This window comes from Scardinius erythrophthalmus, assembly GCF_964197995.2.
Source record: "Scardinius erythrophthalmus genome assembly, contig: HAP1_SCAFFOLD_648, whole genome shotgun sequence".
Taxonomy (NCBI): Eukaryota; Metazoa; Chordata; class Actinopteri; order Cypriniformes; family Leuciscidae; genus Scardinius; species Scardinius erythrophthalmus.
In genome coordinates, this window is record NW_028295973.1 from 1 (window position 1) to 10,006 (window position 10,006).

At 38.7% G+C, this 10,006-nt stretch overlaps 1 long non-coding RNA gene across 1 annotated transcript; it reads left to right on the plus strand.

The window, feature by feature from the left end:
- The first annotated feature begins 5 nt into the window (after positions 1 to 5).
- LOC308686683 lies at positions 6 to 9,737 on the plus strand. The gene is made up of 4 exons (XR_014029618.1): positions 6 to 23; positions 2,294 to 2,347; positions 3,654 to 3,752; positions 7,116 to 9,737. It is a non-coding gene; the product is annotated as an uncharacterized lncRNA (long non-coding RNA).
- The last annotated feature ends 269 nt before the right edge of the window (positions 9,738 to 10,006 follow it).

The window sequence follows — 10,006 nt, forward strand, 5'->3', positions numbered from 1 at the left end:
CAGAGGCCAGAGATGTACAGAAGGTATTGTTTTGTTTTTTGTTTTCGAAATCAAATTAGGGATACAGCGATATGAACATTTGGGCCGATAACTGATCATTCTTTATATTCGAAAGCCGATATCTGATATATTAGCCGATGAATCTAAATCCAAAATTTGATATACTTTGAAAGCCTGATTACAAAAACGAAACGCACATCATTTAAAGTCGGCATGAAATCAAATTTGACAAATCTTCTTTTTATATGTAATATTGTAGTGTTTATTATAAATGATTTATCTGTGCACTTCATTATTTTTTCAAAATTCATGTACCCTTATAATCTTTAATCAAATACATTACCCTTCCCTCCCCCCTCGAAAACGACCTCTCTTCTCTTTTGGTCATGTGCCATGGCGAAAGGGTGCGGCCAGAGCCCATGAGGGTGCGGCTATCGGTGTTTGTCTCGTTTCGCGGGAGGCTCATATAAATATGGTCTGATTCCTGCCTGAAAATTTAGCTGCTTGTCCTTGTTCTCGTCGCTGGGCTCCTCAATAAAAAAATCCTTCATGTGAGGGTAACGGTGGGGGAGTCCGGTGGAGAGAAATCCTCCACAACTGAATGTAAACTGGCATTCAAATCTGCCTCCATTTTGTTTGCAACGCCCAACCTCCAACGATCCAATCAATTCCCGAAGGACGAAATCAAGCCCCGCCCTACATTTTTTTCTAATTTCAGAAGCAGTTTCACTCGGATATACATCACAACAAGGAAAAAATGACAATCTCAACTTCCATTTCATGCCGACTTTAAAGCCAATGTCCCAAACACTTCAACATAAATCAAACATATACAGTAGTGGCCTAGTTTGAACCAGTGTAAGGTTTCTTAGCTTCTAAAATAAATTTTACATTCATATTTCCAACTTTCTTTATAAAAAAATGGCAATACTTTATAAAAAGGTTTCATCTTGTTAGTATTAGTTAACATGAACTAACAATGAATGAACAATACTTCTACATGATTTACTTAATGTTTATCTTACTTAACGTTAATCTCAACATTTTCCAAGACATTTTAGGATCCAGTGTTGTATCTGTTAATTTAATGCACTGTGAACTAACATGAACTCACATATTTTATTAACTCACATTAACAAAAGTTTTTCTCTGTTAGTTCATGTTAGTTAATGCAATAACATATGCATTGTGAAGTTTTACCAAAACATCTATTGCCTTAATAATAATAATAATAATAATAATAAATCAAATGAAATTAAAATGTTATTAGACAACATTAAACTTAAAATGAAATGGCCTAAAGAGCTGAAGGAACACCCCTAAACCTGAGGCTTTGTTAGATGGTTTTAGCTCAACGGAACACAACCTATATATGATAAATTAGATATTTATACAAAATAAACACAATATTACAACTTATACTTGCACAAAATCATGCACAGATTAACTTGAGCTATTATTAATAGTAATCAACTATTACATAGTGAAACTCCTGTTGTGGATGCGCTCCTCCCAGGACAACACGCTGAAACACAGCAACTAAACCCAAAGAATTCACGACGTTTTTAATGCAATAGTTTGCTCATTATAGTGTTATGTATATATGACAGTCCCAATCATAATTAATGTTTTGCTGACCACCGGTGTGGCCTACAGTGAAGTGTTTACTGTAGCACTCATTAACTCAGCCAAATGCATCCTATATGAGATAAATCAGATATATAACAAAAATAAAAAATATTACAACTTACAATTCCACAAGCGAACTCTCCCTGTAACAATGCGCTGATTTCACAGATTTGTGATTCAAACATTTCAAAACCATCACGGTGAACAGCGCACATCTGAAGCTGAAGGAAGAAATCCATTATTTATTAGTGTTAATATAGCGGCCTAATTTTCTTATCGGATTGACAACGATAACATCAATGAGCATTTATTTTCATGCATCCCTGATTGGTTATGACCATATATTTATAGGGTTTTAACTTTATACTTGATTACAACTTATGTCACAGTGTTTTAAATCTTAAGTCACTATTCATCTCATTAATTTGATCAGTATTAATACTGAGTGGTTTGAAATGTCCCATCATACCTGAATTAGTTTGGCGTCATCAGCCTTCTTTTGCTCAAGTATATCATTGATAATGTAATGTTTTAATTTTATGTTTTATGACAGTGATCAGTCAGTGTTAATGGAGTCAAGTATCTGTGCTGCTTCATTTGGAGAATCTCTGAATCCTTTGTCTCTAATAGATGTTTATTTTTTCTTTCTTTGCCTTGCTTTCAGGTGAGCCCTGAGAAGGAACAATCATCATTGGAGGATCAAGACTGTGTTGAGATGGTAATAAAAAGAGCATTGCATCATTTTAGGAAATGCTAGTCTAGAAAGAACTTTCACATCATCTTTGGGGCTGTTTTACACCTGGTCATTTCATTGTCAAAACAATTCCATTTACACTTGGCCACATAAATGTGTCTTCACAAAACGGACATAAATCCGATCTTCAATTCCCGCGCTATATCAGATTTAACGGTGTTCACGTCATCGAAAGCTACCGCTATGAGCAGCATTTTTTGTATCATCAGCTAATTTTAAGATCAATAGGAGAGAGAGTAGCATCAGCACTGGTAAAATCATTTATTCTCACTACTTTTAATGAAGATGACTGTGTGTTGAGCATCTGCGACTTTAATTTATTTTTAGTTTGTATTTTGTGCATCAGCATGCTGAAGAGATCCTCAGCTACTCATCTGCAGTGATGCGTGTTGCAGAAGCGCTGTCATATCTCACTATAACGTGTCATATAGCCTAAAATACGCTGTCACCTGTTTATTATTTGGCATTTTTGGGAGGAGTAAAATTCATAGTGTTACCATTAATTACCTTTACTCTAGTGACCGACCACAGTCTAATCTGTCCCTCCACAGTTTGAACCAAAAGAACCGAAAATATTTTTACGCCTCATAATAACATAAATTGTCTTTGTGTTTTGCGCAATTGCTTTGGTAAAGCATCTCTCAAACATACTAAAATCAAAAGCACAATATGGCTCAATGCCCTTATCAAATCGCAAAAGACGATAAGAAAGTAAGTCTGTAGTCTGTTGTGCTGCGTGTTTCAAACTGAAGAGCACACTTTGCTCGCTCGATCAGCTCATGATCTGGCTTTTTCCATGCCTCGTTTCACAGGGAATGAATGCAGTGAACTCCATCTCTGCATGTGCCATAAGTTTAACATGCATTTGGGAACGCAACCAGCACCAGTTACTCTCTATTTTCACATTCGCATTATATCCACATTTTTTGTAGTAATACAATTTTTCAATAAGATGCGTTTATAAACCTGTTTTCACTTAAACTGCAGGTTTCTGCCAGTATAACAGCTTAAGTGAAGAAATTAAGAAAGTATTATAACCTCTTATTGTAAAATAATATACTCATTATAAAATATTAATTTTTCATTGACAGTATTAGTATATCACTGTCTAGGCGATAATTCTAATAATAGTGATCTTAGTGAAGTATTATAGTTGTTATTAATATGATTATTATTATTAAACGGTGCCATTTGTCATGTTTCATAAATGACTTCTCAATACAGGTTAAACTGAAGATGTTCTTGTTTTAAATGTCTCTTTTTCTTTAAGATGAGATCAGTATGACGGACTCTGATGCCAGTGATCCTGATGAAAGCGGTTCTGAAGGTGATGTTCCTGCTGGAGCTGCAGGCGTCTCCAGTAATGTTGGTATGTGTCAACTAATGATGGGAACACACCAAAAGATTTTACATCTTATAAGATTTTCAAAATGTGATGGACCACAAACATGAGGACAAAAAATCCTAGATTTAACCGTTTTGCTCATATAGTGTGTGGTGTGCCATGATGTGAAAAGACCGTTAGGGTTGGGTATCGTTTAAATTTTAACGATTCCGATTCTGCTTATCGAATCCGGTTCTTAACGATTCTTGGTTTCGATTCCAATATTTATTGGAGAGAAAAAAGAGAGCAAATACTTTTTTCTACCTTTTATTGTTGTTACATTTAGGCTATTACCAGTAAAACTGTGACAATGCATCTTAATTTACAATATACTGTATATATATATATATATATATATATATATATAACACTTTAAGGAATTATAGACTCGACTCGTATTAATTGTCTGATGTATTTATTCATGATCTCTATTTTAAACAAAACTGGTTCTCATTTTATCCAGAATTATGCGGCTCTAGTTTGTCTTTCTTGCATGTGATACAATTCGCTGTATTTTCATCTTTTTTTGAAAAGCTTAACCAAACTTTCGAAAGTCTGCTGCGCTCCGCCATCGTAAATATAACGTACAGCGCATGTGCGGCAGGCAGGTCCTGGCAGATCAATACAACTGTAAACAAATGCTCACTGCCATTCACCTCGCGCATGTGAGCATCACCAAAGTAAGGAATCGATAAGCGGAATCGAAGTGTGCGCGACTTATCGAATCCCCGGTTTTTGGCATTTTGGAACCGGTTCTAGATACCCAACCCTAAAGACCATGCAACCAGAGTCTCGACTGTTAACACTCTAGAGACCTCAGAATAAGCATGGCGGACGATATGCAGGAAGCAATTGCGATGATAGTGTTTGGAAATGTTTTACACAACACGTTGTGTAAACATTTGCGCCACAAATCAACAAGCTGATCCTCCATCTCTGCTGTCCACATCAATTTCAGTTTGTGCTGCGCCATGACTGCGTTTCTTATGCTTCCGTCTTCCTTCATCTCGCTTTCTGATTGGATATGGTTTCCTTTCACGTGATAATCTCCAGAGCATGCGCGTGTTTGTCCTCGGGCTTCCCCCCACATTTCAGGATTTCTGATCGTAAATATTCCACATGTTGAATATTTGCGATTCGCGATCAGGTCGGCTCTGACGTTCTTCCGATCAGGTTCGGACACTCTTAACACACCTCACACCAAGGGAAAATCTGATAAGATAATCTATAACCATCAAGATAATCGGGACACAGCTAGGATTTTCAGAAGGGGGAAATCAGCCCAAAATCAGCCTGATTATCTTTTGGTGTGTACCCAGCATAACAAGTTTGTGTTTATGAACATGTTTATTATTATTTTAAACCAATATATATTGTAGTGCAATTTTACGTTAGTATTTTCACCAAAGAAAAATGGTTTTAAGCCAGTTATATTCACTGAACAAAATTATAGATCTAAGTTCTAAGACTTTTTCTATGTACCCAAAAGGCCTGTTTCTCTCAAATATTGTTCACAAATCTGTCTAAATCTGTGTTAGTGAGCACTTCTCCTTTGCCGAGTTAATCCATCCATCTCACAGGTGTGGCATATCAAGATACTGATTAGACAGCATGATTATTGCACAGGTGTGCCTTAGGCTGTCCACAATAAAAGGCCACTCTAAAATGTGCAGTTTTATCACACAGCACAATGCCACAGATGTTGCAAGTTTTGAGGGAGCGTGCAATTGGCATGCTGACAGCAGGAATGTCCACCTGCTGTTGCCCGTGAATTGAATGTTCATTTCTCTACCATAGCCGTCTCCAAAGGCTTTTCAGAGAATTTGGCAGTACATCCAACCGGCCTCACAACCGCAGACCGTGTGTAACCACACCAGCCCAGGACTTCCATATCCAGCATCTTCACCTCCAACACCGTTGAGGCCAGCCACCCGGACAGCTGCTGCAACAATCGGTTTGCATAACCAAAGAATTTCTGCACAAACTGTCAAAAACCGTCTCAGGGAAGCTCATCTGCATGCTCATCGTCCTCATCGGGGTCTCGACCTGCAGTTGGTCGTTGTAAACGACCTGCGTGGGCAAATGCTCACATTCGATGGCGTCTGGCACTTTGGAGAGGTGTTCTCTTCACGGATGAATACCGGTTTTCACTGTACAGGGCAGATGGTAGACAGCGTGTATGGCGTCATGTGGGTGAGCGGTTTGCTGATGTCAACGTTGGGAATCGAGTGGCCCATGGTGGGGTTATGGTATGTGCAGGCGTATGTTATAGACAACCAACACAGGTGCATTTTATTGATGGCACTTTGAATGCACAGAGATACCGTGATGAGATCCTAAGGCCCATTGTTGTGCCATTCATCCACAACCATCACCTCATGTTGCAGCATGATAATGCACGGCCCTATTCTGCAAAGATCTGTACACAATTCCTGGAAGCTGAAAACATCCCAGTTCTTGCAGGGCCAGCATACTAACGGACATGTCACCCATTGAGCATGTTTGGGATGCTCTGAATCGGCGTATACGACAGCGTGTTCCAGGTCCTGCCAATATCCAACACAGCCATTGAAGAGGAGTGGACCAACATTCCACAGGCCACAATCAACAACCTGATCAACTCTATGCGAAGGAGATGTGTTGCACTGCGTGAGGCAAATGATGGTCACACCAGATAATGACTTGTTTCCAGACCCCCTGAGACCACACAAAACTGCACATTTTAGAGTGGCCTTTTATTGTGGCCAGCCTAAGGCACACCTGTGCAATCATCATGCTGTCTAATCAGTATCTTGATATGCCACACCTGTGAGGTGGATGGATTATCTCGGCAAAGGAGAAGTGCTCACTAACACAGATTTAGACAGATTTGTGAACAATATTTGAGAGAAATAGGCCTTTTGTGTACATAGAAAAAGTCTTAGAACTTTTAGTTCAGCTCATGAAAAATGGGGGCAAAAACAAAAGCGTTTAGAATTGTTCATAGTGTATGTATATATATATCATACTATAGTGTGCCAGTAGATAATATCAAATTACATTTCTAAACATTCCTTTTGCCATTAATTGTAAAAATCAGTTATCAATAATCAGATATTATTATAAATAACAATTTTTCTAGAACAAAATGAATGGAATCAGTACCAAACCAATAAGTTTATCATGTTCATGTTGGTCAAAAACTTTGAAAAGGAGATGTTTAACACAACATTCCATCTCCAGAATAATGTTTTGAATGTCATTTGAAATGTAATTTTTAGAGATCAGATGTATAACCAGTTTTAAGTTCTAGATGCAGGTTTGAGTTACATCTGAGTTTCTGATCTGTCTATAACTGATTTCCTACAGGTGTTCAGAAGATGCCTATCGAGAAACCACTGAAGTTCCTCAAGGTACCTGAGGTTTAAATCTGAATATGACTACCATTGTAAGTACATGAGCTCTCATATAGTTAGAGTTTACTAAAGCATGTATTCTTCTGTACAGAGAATGAACATGAGGCAGGAATTGAAAACCTTGTGGAAAGGACAAAAAGTGTGCTGGTCAAATGCTGAAGTTACAACTGTAATTGAACATTTTAAGGCACATACACTCACCTAAAGGATTATTAGGAACACCATACTAATACTGTGTTTGACCCCCTTTCGCCTTCAGAACTGCCTTAATTCTACGTGCCATTGATTCAACAAGGTGCTGAAAGCATTCTTTAGAAATGTTGGCCCATATTGATAGGATAGCATCTTGCAGTTGATGGAGATTTGTGGGATGCACATCCAGGGCACGAAGCTCCCGTTCCACCACATCCCAAAGATGCTCTATTGGGTTGAGATCTGGTGACTGTGGGGGCCATTTTAGTACAGTGAACTCATTGTCATGTTCAAGAAACCAATTTAAAATGATTCGAGCTTTGTGACATGGTGCATTATCCTGCTGGAAGTAGCCATCAGAGGATGGGTACATGGTGGTCATAAAGGGATGGACATGGTCAGAAACAATGCTCAGGTAGGCCGTGGCATTTAAACGATGCCCAATTGGCACTAAGGGGCCTAAAGTGTGCCAAGAAAACATCCCCCACACCATCACACCACCACCACCAGCCTGCACAGTGGTAACAAGGCATGATGGATCCATGTTCTCATTCTGTTTACGCCAAATTCTGACTCTACCATCTGAATGTCTCAACAGAAATCAAGACTCATCAGACCAGGCAACATTTTTCCAGTCTTCAACTGTCCAATTTTGGTGAGCTCGTGCAAATTGTAGCCTCTTTTTCCTATTTGTAGTGGAGATGAGTGGTACCCGGTGGGGTCTTCTGCTGTTGTAGCCCATCCGCCTCAAGGTTGTGCGTGTTCTGGCTTCACAAATGCTTTGCTGCATACTTCGGTTGTAACGAGTGGTTATTTCAGTCAAAGTTGCTCTTCTATCAGCTTGAATCAGTCGGCCCATTCTCCTCTGACCTCTAGCATCAACAAGGCATTTTCGCCCACGGGACTGCTGCATACTGGATGCTTTTCCCTTTTCACACCATTCTTTGTAAACCCTAGAAATGGTTGTGCGTGAAAATCCCAGTAACTGAGCAGATTGTGAAATACTCAGACCGGCCCGTCTAGCACCAACAACCATGCCACGCTCAAAATTGCTTAAATCACCTTTCTTTCCCATTCTGACATTCAGTTTGGAGTTCAGGAGATTGTCTTGACCAGGACCACACCCCTAAATGCATTGAAGCAGCTGCCATGTGATTGGTTGATTAGATAATTGCATTAATGAGAAATTGAACAGGTGTTCCTAATAATCCTTTAGGTGAGTGTATAACCAAAGGAAAACTGGCCACACTGACTGAATGCCAGCAGTGTAAGACCGCTGAGGATCCTTTCCGTGGGTTTTCAATTTCTGCCTCACTCTCATTCTCTGTACAGAATAATACATGCTTTAGTAATCTCTAAACACATGAGAGCTTTTGTACTTACAATGATAGTTGTATTCTAATGACACTATACTCTTCTAGAGCTGATGTACAGCCCAAACTAACTTTGTTGAATACTTTTCCTGTTATCTCTGTAATTCTGCTTTGAAACTTGACAATTCTGTTTACATTTTCTGGAAATAACAGAATTGTCTTTAGGTAAACCGTCCCTTGTAAGTCGGTTTCTCTACATGTTGCAGCATTTATTGCATGTTGAGTGAGTTCATTTTATACATTTCAAAGCCTGTTTAATGACGTCTTTAAATTGTGCCTGTTTCCAAGGGCTGTTTTGTCAATCTTTTCGAAGTTTTGAATGGTTCATCTGCTTGTCATTTTAATATGTCAAAACAGTAATGATACTGTATGCTTTCTGAAAGATCACACAGTTGTGCAAGTTTTATTGACCATGTTTTTAAGTTTGTGGATGTCACTTTCCCCTTAAAATGGTATGTCATGATTGTATTACATGGTAAAACTGAAAAAACTCAATGTTTATGATGATATTATTGAAGTCATAATTAAAGCACTTCTAAAACACCTCTGTCCCTGTAATGTTGCAAGTTGTTTTGTGTATTGTATTTGAGATCCGGTACTCTTAAATCACCTTAGTCTTGGTAATACACCGTGTTGTCAGGTTTGTGTGTGTGTGTGGGCATGTACCATTAAACACACTCGTCCTTATAATGTTGGATTATGCAGTTGTGTATTGTGTTTAAGATCCAGTCCTCTTAAATCACCTTAGTCTTGGTAATACACTGTGTTGTCAGGTTTGTGTGTGTGTGTGGTCATGTACCAGTAAAACACATTGGTCCCTGTAATCCACTGAAATGACATATTTAGTGTATTGTAAAAAGAGTGTCCTCATAATCAAGTCGGGCCCCAAAAATCACAATTATGTCATAGGCGGGAACATTTTAGGATGGGCGGGAATGTCCTTGTGTACCACCAAAATATCATATGGTAATATTTTCTGTTCTGTTGTGTGTATAGAACATTTGAAGTCAGATTTGTGATCTGCAGATTAAAACAAAATTTTTGATATTTGTATCATCACTGTAGGGCATTGGGAAAGGGGTGTCCCCATATACCACCACCAAACTTGTTTGGGCATCAGTGTCCTTCTATACCACAAAAACAAGTATGTGTGTGTGTGTGTGTGTGTGTGTGTGTGTGTGTGAGAGAGTGTGTGTGTGTGTGTGTGTGTGTGTGTGTGTGTGTGTGTGTGTGTGTGTGTGTGTGTGTGTGTGTGTGTGTGAGAGAGAGAGGGAGAGAG